Source organism: Bos grunniens, chromosome 14 (genome assembly GCF_055505025.1).
Source record: "Bos grunniens cultivar Pamir isolate PY7600 chromosome 14, Bosgru_T2T1.0, whole genome shotgun sequence".
NCBI lineage: Eukaryota > Metazoa > Chordata > Mammalia > Artiodactyla > Bovidae > Bos > Bos grunniens.
Genome location: NC_141178.1, coordinates 47177528 through 47192519, shown reverse-complemented (window position 1 = coordinate 47192519; position 14992 = coordinate 47177528). Strand labels below are relative to the sequence as shown.

At 44.8% G+C, this 14992-nt stretch overlaps 1 protein-coding gene across 23 annotated transcripts in view; it reads right to left on the bottom strand.

The window, feature by feature from the left end:
* EYA1 (EYA transcriptional coactivator and phosphatase 1) overlaps nucleotides 1-14992 on the bottom strand; it is a 627341-nt gene that overhangs the window by 371525 nt on the left and 240824 nt on the right. For 19 of the 23 annotated variants that reach the window (XM_086336567.1, XM_086336571.1, XM_086336570.1 and 16 more), the window contains exon 1: nucleotides 4868-13384. The exons of 2 other annotated variants lie outside the window; for them this stretch is intronic. The gene's annotated coding sequence lies outside the window, so the exon portion shown is untranslated. Of the gene's footprint in view, nucleotides 1-4464; nucleotides 4601-4867; nucleotides 13385-14992 lie in introns of those variants that run through there. 2 more of the 23 variants (XM_086336568.1, XM_086336600.1) reach the window with 2 other exon arrangements.

Below are 14992 nucleotides of genomic sequence, written 5' to 3'. Positions count from 1 at the left end.
TTAATCCACAATAAGTTCAGCTGTCCAGAACAAAAAAGCAGTTTTAGTCACAAAAATAAGGTACAGGCTCTGATGTCACTTCTTTTTCTTTAATTTCTTGCTAAAATTCAAAGGCAATTTTAACCATGGATGGAGGCAGAGACGAACAGTCAGCTCACTATGTAATGTATTTACTATAGGGGACCCAGGTTCCTCATTAGACCTTAGGATGCATGCAGATTACATATGCAGTTCAGGAGGAACTGGGGAATAAATGCCTCGCTGCTCTTTTACCCTTGACAATCACAAGCAAAGTTAAGCAAAGCAATTTCCTCATTTCCTGGCTGCTGACTCTTACTTTTAGTTGCACCTTGACAAGAGTAAGGATTGCTTGCTGCAGAATAAGACTGCAGGATTGCAGTCTCAAAGGCCAGAACACCAAAACAAAGGTGGTGATAGAGAAAGCATTAAGTGGTCAGAAAAAAAGGCACTGACTCAAGGTTTCTTTGGATTTCGCTCTTCTTAAAATCAAAGGACAACTTACATCAGAGCAAACCTTGAAACGGTTAACAAAGCCCTCTCTCCTGAATTCACTAAGAGAAGAGCTACCAGGTGACATAATGTGATGGGAGTATACATGGTATGGGATGTTATCATGGAGCCACAGAAGAAAGCTGTAGAATCCAAATTCCATTTAGGGCAGGAATCACCCGAAACCTCCCTGACTGACAGCCAACTTGCTTCTGCATCTTTGCTTTTGGGGACAGAAATTCACCAACTTGGCATGCCACTTGGTCTACAGCTGGAAGGTTTAACATTTATGAACCTTTTCCTTGTACTGAGCTGAAACAGACCTATCAACACCCTCTCTTCTAGGGTCCATTTTTCTTCTGCACCAACATGGATGTATTTTAATGTGCCCCTGATACAAAGTAATCCCTGAAACATCAGAAGATTACAATGATATTTCCTAAGATTACAATCCAATCTCCTCTCAAGCCCCCAAATTTAATTACTCATCTTTCTAGAAATTAGTTAATGCTCTGATTCCCCTCCCCCCGCCAACCCCCGCCACAACATGTCTGTGGTCAGTGGCCTCTGGAGCCAAACGCTACCAGCGCTTATGAGCTTAGGGACACACAAACTCTTCTGAAAACGATCTGAGATATCCATTCAGTTTTGTGTAATATGCCAATCTCAAAACCATTCCATTAGTTTCCTTTTTTCAAGTCACTGGTAGAAATGATGAAGAACAGAAAGCCCCAGACAGCTAGTCCTGATGCAGCCAAGGGGAGAGAAAAAGACCACTGACGATGTAGGGAAGGTAGGGAGGGATCTGAGTCAGTTACACTGTCACTCATCAACTCTGTAATCTCGGAAAGATTAATGAACCTCTTCGAACTTGTTTCTTTTTTTTTTTCCCCACTGTCTTGCATTTATTCACACAGACAATAAGCACTGGTACAAATAATAAACACTGCTTTAAATACAAATAAATGGCTCTGGTTTCTAAGTGAAACAACTCTAGATAATTCAAAGTTAAGTATATTCTAAGTTCCTATTAAAAATAGAAGACTATTTTGCATTAAGCCCTATTTCACCATAACTTATAGAGGAACTTAAGGATAAAATGGTGAATTCTATACTTTTAGAAGTCACCAGCAAAATGGGAGATAATTCTCTCACCTCCCTGAACTTTCTTCCAAACAGAAAGAGAGTTACTTGCATCTTAGACTGAGTTCATAAATGAAGGAAGAATAACATTTAAAGATACCGGGAAAGTGTTACCTAGGGAAAGGGTATAAGAATTTCTCTGAACACCTTCTGTGAATTATGAAACCTCACTATGCTGAAGTTTTGCTTCAAGTGTCTTAAATTCATTTATGCTCATGAAAGAAAGAAATGTTAGTCACTCAGTCGTGTCTGACTGTTTGGGATCCTACGGATTGTAGCCTGCCAGGCTCCTCTATCCATGGAATTCTCTAGGCAAGAACACTGGAGTCGGTTGCCATTCCCTTCTCCAGATGATCTTTCCAAATCAGGGATGGAACTTGGGTCTCCTGTGTCGCAGGCAGGTTCCTCTGTCCGAGCCACCAGGGCAGCTCATTTACACTCATAGGAAAATTTAATGAGCTTGTTTCTTTATCTATACAATGACACCAATAACTTAATCTAATAGGATGGAGAAGGTTGATAATACATCCTACACATAGTACATGCTCAGTAAATGTGAGTGGATGATAATAATCATTTAGTAAAGGACATAAAACTATAACATACTATGCTTCATCATTTCTAGCTTTTTACATACCAAAATTATCATAAGTCAATTGTGTAAGGATAGCTGGACACTTCAGTATTTCAGGTTACTAAGACAATTAGTGCAACAATCTTGTTCTTGTTATGCTCCCTCTCTTTAATTACCTTTTATGAACATTTTGATGTTTTTATAAGCTAAATAACCCACTAATTGATGTTTTCATACTTATTTTGTAACATCTTATATTAACACTTTCCTCTACCTTTTCCCCAAGGCCTTAATATGTTCCAAATTGTGAAACGTGTTAGCTTCTGCTCTCTTCCAAATAGGGAACACATCTGACTTAGTCCATTTGGCCTGACATCAAAGCCCTTTCCAATCTGTCCCCAGCTAAGGTCCCTCCGCATCTCTCCTGCGTCCGGGTCTCCTGCTCATCTGCAGTTTCCCCAGACTATTTCCCGATGCCCTTAGTGATAACAGCTCTCTGCTCAGAGGACATACCTTCTACCCAGATTTCTACACAGTCTTCAAGGCCCATCCAGTCCTGCCTCAGGGAAGCCTGTCCATCTATTTCCCCATCCAAGTACTAGTTCTATGAGTCACAATCGTCCACCAAACCGCTCCTTCAGGACAGAAACCATCTGAATCCATGTAACAAGATGTTCGGTACATGGCACATTTCCCAGGGCTAGGCTGAATGAACAGTTCTGAGCTAGAGACAGAGGATGTTCAGGGTTCTAGGGCCTCTGAACAGGATGGAGGAAGGCTTTCCTTGGCCGCCATGGACATCCTGCTCCTCCATCAGTCCTGCTCTTCCCATTTCTACCCTGCATCCTCGGTGCTGACACCACTGATTCTTTGGAATATATAATCAACTTACATTTCTTAACAGGTTTGAGATCTTCTCTCATCCAATTTTTCACCCAAAATCTGGACATATTTTATCTTATAATTGGAAGAAGTTTGCTTTACCATGTTGTGTTGGGTTTTCACACTACAACTCAAATCAGCCATGCTGTGTTTGGTGGCTCAGTCGTGTGTGACTCTTTGCAAGCCCATGGACTGTAGCCGGCCAGCCTCCTCTGTCCATGGAGATTCTCCAGGCAAGAATACTGGAGTGGGTTGCCCTGCCCTCCTCCAGGGGATCTTCCCAACCTAGGGATCCAGCCCAGGTCTCCTGCATTGCAGGCAAATCACTCATAATTATAGATAAATCACCTCCCTCTTGAACTTCCATCCCGTCCTCCTCATTCCAGCCCCTAGGCTGTCTTAGAGAGCCAGGTTGGGCTCAATGTGCTATACAGCAACTTTGCACCAGCTTCTAGAAGCCTTAAGTTTTAGGAGATGACTTACCTAGCTAGTGTTAGTCAGTCTGGCTCCCAGAACAACAAAAAAAATTGGGTGTAATTGGCATTGGAGGGCATGGCAACCCACTCCAGTATTCTTGCCTGGAGAATCCCTATGGACAGAGGAGCCTGGCCGGCTACAGTCTATGGGCTTGCAAAGAGTCAGACAGGACTGAGCCATCAAGCACAGCATGGCTGATTTGAGTTGTAGTGTGGAAACCCAACACAACATTGTAAAGCAAATTTCTTCCAATTATAAAATAAAATATGTCCAGATTTAGGGGGGAAAAATTTGGATGAGAGAAGATCTCAGTTGAAGTAAACAATGATAGTTGTTTATAACATTTGCATCATTCTCACCTTCCCCCGTCCATCTTCACCAAATCTAAAGCAGAGATCCTGTTTATTTTTCCTCGCTTCCCTAATTATTCATAGAATAATAATGCCTCTCCCTCACTGACCTCCTCCAAGTCATCTGCTACTTCTTTTAACTGGTCGCTTTGAATTGGACCAAACGATCCACTTTGGGCCAAGAGACGTAACTCCAGGGGCTACAAGGCACTAACTATTCGTTTGTCCAGACTGCTCCCCAAATATTTCCTATCACTGTAGCTTCAAACACAAGCACCCGTCCAAGAGCAATCGCAACAGCAAATAAGGCCAAGATGACCACCCCCTACCCTTTCCGTCCCCCGACATCCCCATCAGTCATCACCTCCCCCCAAAGAAAACCCACCGGCCCCAGACACAGCCCTCACGTGAAGCGCCCTGATGCCGCCGAGGGCCGGGGGCGACGCCCGCGTCCCCCAGCGGCTCGCCCGACGCGCGCCCCCATTATTGCGCGCGCGCCGCCGCACCCTTCCAGGTGGCTCCGCGTACCTGGCGGCTGTGCCCACGCCGAGAAGGAGGCCGAGGAGGCGGCGGCGCCGGGGGCGCGTGGCAGGCGGCGCGCGCGCGCGATCACAGGCAGGGGTCGGGGCGCCGCGCCTGGCTGCACCCACTTCTCGCCCCCCCACCCCCGCCCCCCAGACGCGATCGCCACCCTCCTGGCCCGGGTGGGGCCGCGGGCGTCGCGGCCCCGGGCTCTCTCGGCTGCGGCCTCGGAGCCCAAGGGTCAGATTTCTTTTCACAACAAAGTCTCCTGGTCACCGCAACCCCACTGGAGGCCAAAGCCGGCCGGGCGGCCCGGGCAGGGGCGGGAGCGCGGCCGCCGGGGGCCAAGGTGGGAAGGGAGCGCGCGAGGGGAGGGTGGCCGGCGACCGGGCCCGGCGGCTGGACTTACTCGGGTCACAACTTCGGCGACGCGGGGCCGAGGAACCGGTTCTTCCAAAACCAAACCGAAAATGGGTAACGGAGAGGCCGAGGCAGCGCTAAGAGGGGTTCTGTGCTGGTGTTTAGGGCCAAAACTGCTCTGGCTTCCAGAAATTCGAGCCAGTCGAAGCTTTTTTCTTTCTTTCCTTCTGAAATGCGCCTGTGCCTCCTGGTCGCGGGCCGCCCTTGGCGCGGCTCTAAGTGCTCAGCGACACGGGGGCCGGTACTGGCGAGGGGAACCCTCCTTCCAGCACCCCGGGTCTTCGCAGTACCCCCTTCTCCTCCAACCGCCCTCCCCCCAAGCCCCTCACCGGGCCCCAACTACCCTCGGCCCGCAACCTGGAGTCTGGGCCTGGTGCCCACTCCCCCAGGGGTGACTCGGACGCCTGGGCCCTCGCGGTGTTTCCACTGAGCCAGAGGATGGTGGGGTGTTCTCTGTTAACAAGGAGGAACTAGGTGGAGGTGGGTGGAGTGACACGGGGATTTTTTTTTTTTTCATGGTGGGGTGGGGAAGGTATAAAGGAATAAGCAGTCCGACTGAAACTTATCAAAACGTCCAGAATTCAAATAATTTTGCAATTGGTCTTAAAATTATGTACTCTTCTTAGAGCTAGGGAAACTGAGGCGAAGAGTGGTAAGTGGATTCCCCAGAATCGTGCTTGGGGGCCTGGACTAAACGTCCATGTCTAACCCTGTATCCTTGCAATTAAATGTTTGCCTTTCTGGGCATCAAGGTACCCTTTGGGAGGCTAGGGGAGAGATTCTGTCACCTCAGAGTCCCTTTGCATCTGTAATAGAGGCTAAAGAGACTCTTGATTCAACCTGTAAAGAATTTCAGCATTGGATGAAGTGTGTGTGTGTGTGTGTGAGAGAGAGAGAGAGAGAGAGAGAGAGAGAGAGAGACTCAATAGTGTCTGACTCATTTGTGACCCCATAGACAGTAGCCTGCCAGGCTTCTCTATCCATGCAGTTTTCCCAGCAAGAATACTGCAGCAGGTTGCCATATCCTCCGCCAGGGGATCTTCCAGACCCAGGGATGGAACACTTGTCTCTTGCATCTCCTGCAGTGGCAAGTGGATTCTTTACCACTTGTGCCATCTGGAAAGCCACCAAAGCATCCATTACAGGTAGGTAATGTGAGATATTCCTTCTTTGGGAACTTCCTCTTACTTGATTAGGATCCAATCACAAACAGTTGAAAGATATGCAAATACCTTCATGATTTGCTCTTATAAGGACTCAGTGAGCCTTCAAATGTTTGCATTCCTCTCTCGCTCTAGAATGAAATCCCTTCCCCACCCCCCACTCAATTATTCACATCAAATGAGATAATGTAAGCAAAGAGGACTTGGAAAGTGTAAAGCAGGGCATGAATACAGGTATTATGGTACACAGTCTTTCAAAACCTGCTTGATTCACGATCTTTGCTGTTTCTCTCAGTCATTGAGTATCTGTTGACTTGTAGTAGGTACCACGAAGTGCCAGGCAGAACAATGAGACCTAATCCTTCACCTTCAAAGACCACAGATTAAAGATTAGGAGATAAAACCAACACCCTGGAGGTAATTGGAAATCTACACAAAGACTGATTTTTTATCCTATCTGTTGAATGTTTATGTGTAGACAGACAGCGTTTTCAAAATACACTGTGTATTGGGTGAAGGGGCTTCCCTGGTGGCTCAGTGGTAAAGAATCCTCCTGCCAAGCAGGAGACATGGGTTCGATCCCTGGGTTGGGAAGATCCCCTGGAGGATGGCATGGCAATCCACTCCAGTATTCTTGCCTGGGAAATCCCATGGACAGAGGAACCTGCCAGGCTACAGTCGCAAAAGAGTTGGACAAGACTTACCAACTAAACAATGACAAACAACAATTGGGTGAAGAGGACTTCAGGTAGAAGTCAATGCACTGATGAATTATGTTAACCCAATTAGACCCCAATACCTTGTCCAAATAGAAACATTATACAGATCAGCCAGTTGATGAGGATGGCCTTGCCTTTTTTAATTCATCACTTATTATTTCTACCCATTCACAAATATAAGGAATTTCTATAACATAAAGTGAATCCAGAATCTCTTAAAGCATAGGTGATCGAAAGTATTATTTCAACAGCGAGCAAACAGTAACCCCAAACTACCAAATATGTGTCTGCTAGGACCTCATCAAAGCCAATGAAAGTTTCTCTTATTAGACTACAGGCTTGTTATTTTTTTGAAAAATCAGTATAACTCAAGTAAAATATAATCTAAAATGTTTATATTTTAATACAAGGAGTCGTTTGATCCTTAGCCTTGGTCTTTTCTTAAAAAAAAAAAAAAACATATATATATAGAGAGAGAGAGAGAGAAAGAGAGAGAGAGAGAGAACAACTTTGAACCCAATTTTATTTTTTCAACTTCTGGACACCTCGATTCATATGGCCCCTGGATAAAAACAGATCTAAATTTTGAACCAGTTTCTGAGTTTGACGGTGTGGAGAATTAGTTCATTATTACTCTTTCAGAAATGCCAAGTGTTTAAAATATTGGAAATCCTAGATTCAGACGATAGAGTCATATTTAGAATTTTCTTTTAAGGAAAATTGTTATTTGGGCAAAGTACATTTATTTCAGCACAGTATACAAATTCTTCATATTCTCCAAAACGGGAGTAGCAGGAGCCAATTTATCGAGTATAATGTATTCCAGACACTTGCTGGAATAAACAATGTTCTTGAGCCCCTCAGATGCATAGCCAGTAGGGAGCTGTTGACTACTTGAGGTTTTTGCACATCTCTCAGCCAAATCAGAAATCCAAATCCCAAATCAGTCACAGGCACATAGCGTGGATTTACAGTCCTGCCTGGGCGTAGGGTCACAATCTGCAAATGAATTATACCACCCAAGATAGGTTTATTTTTGACATAAAATATGCTTTTTTTTTTTCACTTGACATGAATGCAACTATGAATAAAATTTTCAATAAGAACATAAATGTCTTTTGCAACGCAAGCCAAAATCCAGTAAAACATATATTCACAATTCTCCATTTGAGGCTGCATGAGAGTTTATATTCATCTATTGATGTATATATAGAGAGATATTTATCTTCTGGATTGCCATGTGAGTAACTAGTAAATGCCATAAGGACTCAATTATGTATCTGTTGGTTTATATTGAACTTAGAACATTCAGCTGTTTACATGTCATAAAATGCTAATCCTAACTGCTGGCCTAACCTACATGTGTGCAATAAAAAAAAAAAATGAGAAAGATTTTTGCACAAAAATTCCTTAAATGTAGAGTTATACTGTGGCTTATGGCATAAATATAGAACACATGTGACAGAAATGTGCATCGATATCCGAGTCCTCAAACTTTCAAATACAGATCCACAGAAGGCAGAGGGCAAAAATCAACAGGAGTTTTGTAGTTCTTTGAGCATTTGTATTCTGCCTATACTGACAGGTATGTTATGACTAGTCCTGATTCAAGGACCTCTCTCACACACACACAGCCCACAGGTTTTTAAACATTCCTTTGTTATTTAGTTTGGCAGTGTAATTTCATCTAGAAAATATCATCAAATGCACCGAATGGGAGTTTTCATAAGGAAAATGAAGATCCAGCCCACAAGTTTAGATTGAGATTTACCTCAGAGCATCAGGAGATAGGACTGGACGGTATGGGAACAGCCAAGAGTGAAGCCAACTCTCCAGGTATGAGTTGGAAATGCTCTTATGTACTGCTACTGCTAAGTCTCTTCAGTCGTGTCCAACTCTGTGCGACCCCATAGACGGCAACCCACCAGACTCCCCCATCCCTGGGATTCTCCAGGCAAGAACACTGGAGTGGATTGCCATTTCCTTCTCGAGCTCTTATGTACAGGAACCATTAAAAAAAAAAAAAAAAAAAAAACTTCTAAAAGACCAGTCATTTTCCCCTTGCCCTGGCCTCTCTTCTCTCACTCAGTTAAATCACTGAGTACCATGAGGAAGCATGTTAATTCCTTGAGTGTAGAGTATATCTCGATGGAAAGCATTATTCGAAAGCACTAGAATGATTATTCCAAGAAAAGTTATGCATGAGACTCAAGACATGGTCCCTATACCCTAGGACCTTTATATTATAGAAAGTGCACGTCTTTTTTAGTCTACTGGAATATCTTATAATCTGAAAGTTAAATGTCAATGCCTATTGCTCCCTTCAAAAAAAAGTGTGTAAGATAAACCAGGGAAAAGTCTACTCACTACCCAGGAACTTATTACGTGAGCCATGAATTTTTGACCTTTCCATCCAATTTCTTGTTACATTAGGATTGGTTTTCTAAACCATGCTGACTCATGTTAGGAAATACATTTCCTCCTATCGAGACTTCTTAACGTCATCAAATTCTTTAATCACACCAGGGATTTTGGAAGTATGCAGTAAGAGGACCTGGGGTAAAGGGAACAAGTTTAACTTTACTTTTATCTTTATGCACTTCTAGCTTAGGCCAGCAAGTGAGGGGTGCAAGGCTAGGATTCTTGGCCAGGTTGCTACTAAAGACCTACAGATAATTTTCAGGTGATGTTTTACTGCTATCTTTTGTATCATAAATGTTTACTATGGCAAACTTTATAGTACATTTGACTAATTAAAAAAAAAACACATATGTTTTGTTGATCTTTTCTTTTTAGGTGAGTCTTCCAAAGTGATTGAGATGCAATCCTTCTGCATATTTCATTTGCCTGCTTTTCTTCTCTTTTTATCATCTTTCTCTCTTGGCATGTACATTCTTTTCACTGTCAACCACTGCTGTAGGTGGAGCTTTCCTGAGCTTCCAGTGTGCTTTTATCCAGATCATTCTACTTGTTAACATATCCACTTGGAAGCTGCCTTTACCTTTACAAAGAGAGGATATCTAACAAGTGCTCTGGGGGAATATGATTCCTCAATGTGGAAGTCACTGCCTTCTCCCCCCAGCCCAAAGGCAATGGCCTGACTGTTCCTTTTACGTTCCTATAATATCAGATGACAAACAAGCATCAGATTTATTCTTCTTTCTCACAACTAAGAAATGTAAAAAATAGCACCTCTTGCTCTAAGAATAAAATTGCCGGTGCATTTTTAAAACATCCAACACAATTGTTCCTTCAGTATAGTCTGGAACAGAACTGTATGCTTCATAAGTAAACGCTAATGGCCAGTGGAATGGAAATATTTGGTAGCTTGACTCATGAAGAGTATGGAGTAGGACCTCGAGTTTATGACTTCTAGATTATATTTCCCCAGACCTATTGCTTGTACTTATCTAGGTTAAATCTCATTTGCTATTTCCTGACCAAGTATTTGGCAGATAGCTGATAGTACTTTTATTGACTTTAGATTTACAGTTATAAATTACCGTTGAACTTTTAAAAAATCTATCCTATGTTGTGAGTTCTATCGTCATGCAAAAATAAAACTCAACAGTTTACTTTGACTTCAGAAAGCCTAGGATAAGAAACCTTGAATTCATTGAAAAGAGGTAACACAAAGGGTTATTCTATAAATGTATAGATTGTGGACTGAGGCCCATTTAGATGAAGCAATCATCTCTCTCTTAGCACCAGAGGTAGCTATAATTTTCTAACTGCCTTGCCTTGCATGCAAAGCCAGCACCATCTAAGTGCCAATTTTAGTGCCAAAGGAGTAGTGAAAGGAAGAAAGCAAACTATCCATTGTTTATTTGATAAGCATAAAATATTTAGAGTGAGGAAAATGATGTTTCCAACACTGTAATTGTCTTTATTTCTTAACATGTAACAAGAGGCATTGAGGAGATGTTCTAGATAATGAAAACCTAGTGTGTCCTTGAACATTACTCAAATATTCAGAGAGTTGAACTGCTGATTGAAGTTGACTTCTTTTGTTCCTATTTTTGTTTATGCCTGTTTGTTTCCTTTGTTTTGCTTTATTCTTTGCCTCCATGTGGTTTCTCTCCTAACAGCAGACATTTTGTTTGCTTGCTTTGTTTTGCTAGGGTATTCTATTTTATCAAACAAATGTTTGATAGCTTAAGCTATCCTTCAAGGAATAACATTTTACATTGCTTTGTGCATTGTTTAAACCAGTGCTTTTATGTAATATTAAATCTATAAATTAACTGAATCAGAGCCAAAACCCATGATGTTTATAGTAAGTATGAAAGGAAGGAGTCTGAAAGATAAATTTCATCATTCATTTTTCAGAACACACAGCATACTGACAACTCATGGCAACTTTCCTCTAAAAGCGTTGTCCCAAGATTTCATGTTTTAATTTGCTGTAGATTCTGAAGCAAATGGTGAACCAAATAATTTTCCTAAATCTAACACGATATAGATATTTTCCTTCAAATCATAAAACTGATTTATATAGGCAAGAGGAAAACTCAAACCACTTCACAATCAGCTAAGGAAACCACTGATGATCAGCTGGGACAAAACGTTTGTTGGAGTGAAAAAGGAGTTACTCTCCCTTATGTAAGAAAACAAGATCGCTGTGGTCCCTGCAGTGTGACTGCTTATTGCAATTTTTATCTTTGTTGTTAAATAACATTTCTCAGCAGTCTCAAGTCATTTATTCAGTAGGTTTGGGTGTCTTTCCAGTACCGTGGGGAATTCTGAAGTGCAATCAGATCCAATGATATCGTAGGAGGCAAAATGCACCAACGAGCGTTTACCTGTACCCTGTGCGGTTGAAAGTGGACTTGCTGCGAGGCCAGGCACAGGGGGATATGAATGTATGTTGAAATTTAAACGTGAGTTAGAAATGCTGATCAAACCGTTTGCCTCGGAAAAAGGGGTTCCCTGGGCAAGAATTCCTGAGAATGTAGCTGCAAGGATCAAACGTGGATGACTCATTTGACGTGAAAATGGAGCTAGGAAGCTTGAAAACAGTGACAGTCCCGCGCGTGGGTCTGTGGCCACTTAGGAGGAATCGCAGGACCAAAGACCCTGAAACGACTTGAGCTCAGTTCAGAGAATTAAGCGAAATTCACCTCAGGAAGGAGGATTTTCTTTGCCGATTTCACCTTCACGTTACAGAAGTCTAGCTTCTTTCGTAAGACGCGTCTTTTTCTTCCAGCCCAGGACGCTGCGTATTTGGACTGGATGCGGTCTCGAAAAAGCCCGGAGAGACTCCGGGTTGCTGGGGCTGTGTGCAGGCGCATCTGGTCGCTCTGCCTGCTGCCTCTGCAATTCGATTTTCAGGCCCCCTTTCCCCCCTCGGCATTATTTTTCTGACGACTTGAGAGGGGGGAAAAAAAAAACACAAAAACTATATAAGAAACTCGAGAAGAGACTCTGGGATGTAGAATCGCACACGTGGCCCTGCAAATTGGATGGGAGGGTGGGGGAGGTGGGGAGGAGAGAAGTGAAACTAGAAATGATGGTACTGCTTTAGAATTCGAGAATCTCCCTTCTTCTCTCCCAATACATATCCGTTTTTGGTTCTTTACAGCTGCCCTTATCCAATAGGTGTGGAAGAGCAACCGCTACGCGTCTACGGACGTAAATGTGGAGCAGCCCGCGCTGGGGGAATTTTTCCGGGGAATCTCAGAAACGGATGCTGTTCCCGAGGCTGTTTCCAAGTAGGAGTAGATTATTTCCCCTAAAGACGATGAACAGCTCCTTTGTCCAAATCCAAGACACAGAAATGCATAGCCTCCCTCAAAGAGGACATTAGAACCTCATTTATTTAGAGAGTCCTGAAGCCCTCGAGTATCAGAGAAGTAAAGATGAAAAGATACCTTTAGGATATGTTCTGGGTGGCTAAACAGGTAGGCAGATGATAAAGAGAGTGGTTTTCTTCTGGAAGCTGTTTTGCTTCAGAATTTACCGTCTTCTTGCTAAAAGTATACATAATTGTTAACAGAATTAAAAGACAAACTTTTGTCCATATAGATGCGCCATTTGATCAATAAAACCGAACACTAACTTCCTTTGGGAAGGAAAGATAAATCAAAGTGCTACCACTGATATCTTAATCAAGATTTAAGAAAAATTTCTCCCTCCCTAAGAACGTTCAGTGTTGTTTTTCTTTTCTAACATGAGTTCAGTTCAACAAAAGATGTTAACAAAATTGTAACGAAAACGCTGCATGATGTAAGTGTTCAAAGAAAGAAATTCTAGATTGATTATATTCTGGGACCGCAATTATTACTAGATATCACTAAAACAGAGGAACCAGAGGCCCTGAAAGTAGGACTCTCAGGGAGGAGGGGTGGGGGCGGGGGAGACTTTGGAGAACTTGCCCTCAATTAAAGAAAGGGGAAAAAAAAAAACTGTATAAAATGCAAATGCAATAAATTGAGCTGAATTTTATTTTTTCAGGATTAAAATATGTATTTAGTAGGTTTTGAAGGCCAATTACCAATTCATAAATGTATCGGAATAAAAATTCGAGAGCAAATGCCAAATGCCTGTGGTTTATGTAAACGACATAAAATCACGGGTGTTTTTATATCTAGATGGATCATGGACGGATATAAAATGAAAGACAAAAATGAGTTGTTATGGCTTGTCGTGGATTTCGTGTGCTTATTAATTTTCTTAAGTTTCCAACTGTTTGCATTTACAAACATTTGACAAATATTCTAAGCTGCTGAAACTACAACAGACACTGTTTCCCTATCTCCCTTCTCAGAAGTACATGGGAAAAGATCACCCAAGAGATACTTGTAAGTGAGGCGCGTCCTCGCCGCCGGGTCTCAAACAATGGGTCGTTTGGCCACCTCTGCAAGGACGCTGAGTGTGGGGGGAGGACGCGAGGGGGCTTCAGCAGCCGGTTGCCGTCCCTCCTCCTTCGGAGGCTTTGAATAACACCCACCCAGCACCATTCTTGAGGTGCTAGGAGGGGAAAGGACAGCGCTTGTTCGGGAGGGAGAAGTGGGAAATCGGATGTGATTTTTACCCCGTCTTGGTGAGGAGGGTGGCTCAGGAAAGCCCTCTGGGACTGACGGATCCCCGGAAGGTTAAGAGGGTCTGCACCGAGGCCTGCCTGCAGGTCGCTCCGGCTGGCGGTGGCTCTGGCCTCCCGCGCGCCCGTCGCAGCCGCGAGCGACCGGGGCTGGGAAACCCGCTGCCTCCCCAGCGGCGCCTATTACCAGCAGCTGCTTCTGCTTAGCCCTCCAAGGATCAGTTTGCCCCAACCCACGGCCTCTCTCGGGGCTCCATCTCCTCCCACCCCTCCCTTTCCTTCCCCGCCTCCACCCCCTCCCCCCGCCGTCAGCACCAACTCCGCAGCCACCCGGCCCGCCGACGCCTCAGCGGAGACGTGCTCTCAGGTTCCAAGCTCTGGGATGCGGGAGCTGGGGGAGGGCGCGCGAGGAGCGAGCCAGGAGGACCCCGAGACTTTAAGCCCACCGAGGGAGGTTAGAAGAGGGTGCAGCGGTGGTGATATTAGGAGACCTCCGGCGGGAAGAGAGCCGGCCGAGGCTCGCGCCTCTCACTGGCCGGGGCGCTCCAAAGGCGCCGGATGCCTGTGCGAGAAAGGCGGGTTCGAACCCTACTCATCACCTGTAGCGTCCGGGAGATCGAACTAGCGGAGAGGATGTGGGGCCGCCGCTGCCTCCGCGCGGGGTTCCGGGGAGCTTGGAAACAGCTTGCTCCGCCAGCGCCGGCAGCGCGCGCGATGACCCCTCAAAGGCACGGCTCACCGGGGCGGCCCCCTCCCTCGTCCTCTTGACTCCACTTCCAGCTTGGGCTAGAAAAAGACATTCGCGAGGCGAGAGCAGGCGCTCACCAAGGTTCGGTGGAAACTGGGACAGGAAAGCCCGTGCTGCTCGGGAGGGCGCCGCAATGCGCGCGGGACGCAGGACTCTGCAGCGCCGGGCGGCGCGGGCCTGCACCGGGCACCGCAGTGGTCCTGGCTCCGCGGACTGGAGTCGGTTCTCCTTCCAGCGCCAGGCGGGCAAGAGAGCCTTTTGGTGAGGACAGGCCGGGCCTCTAGCCCCAGGCTGTAAAAGGGGCTAATGCCGGCTGACTGGCTGGCTGCACAGGCCTATTCTGACACCGAGAATGGTCAGACAAGGAAGGATGCGCCTCTGAAGAGAGTTTTCACCTAGGTGTGCCGTGGGACTTTGGAAAGCAAGCCTGCGGTGGCGGCGATGC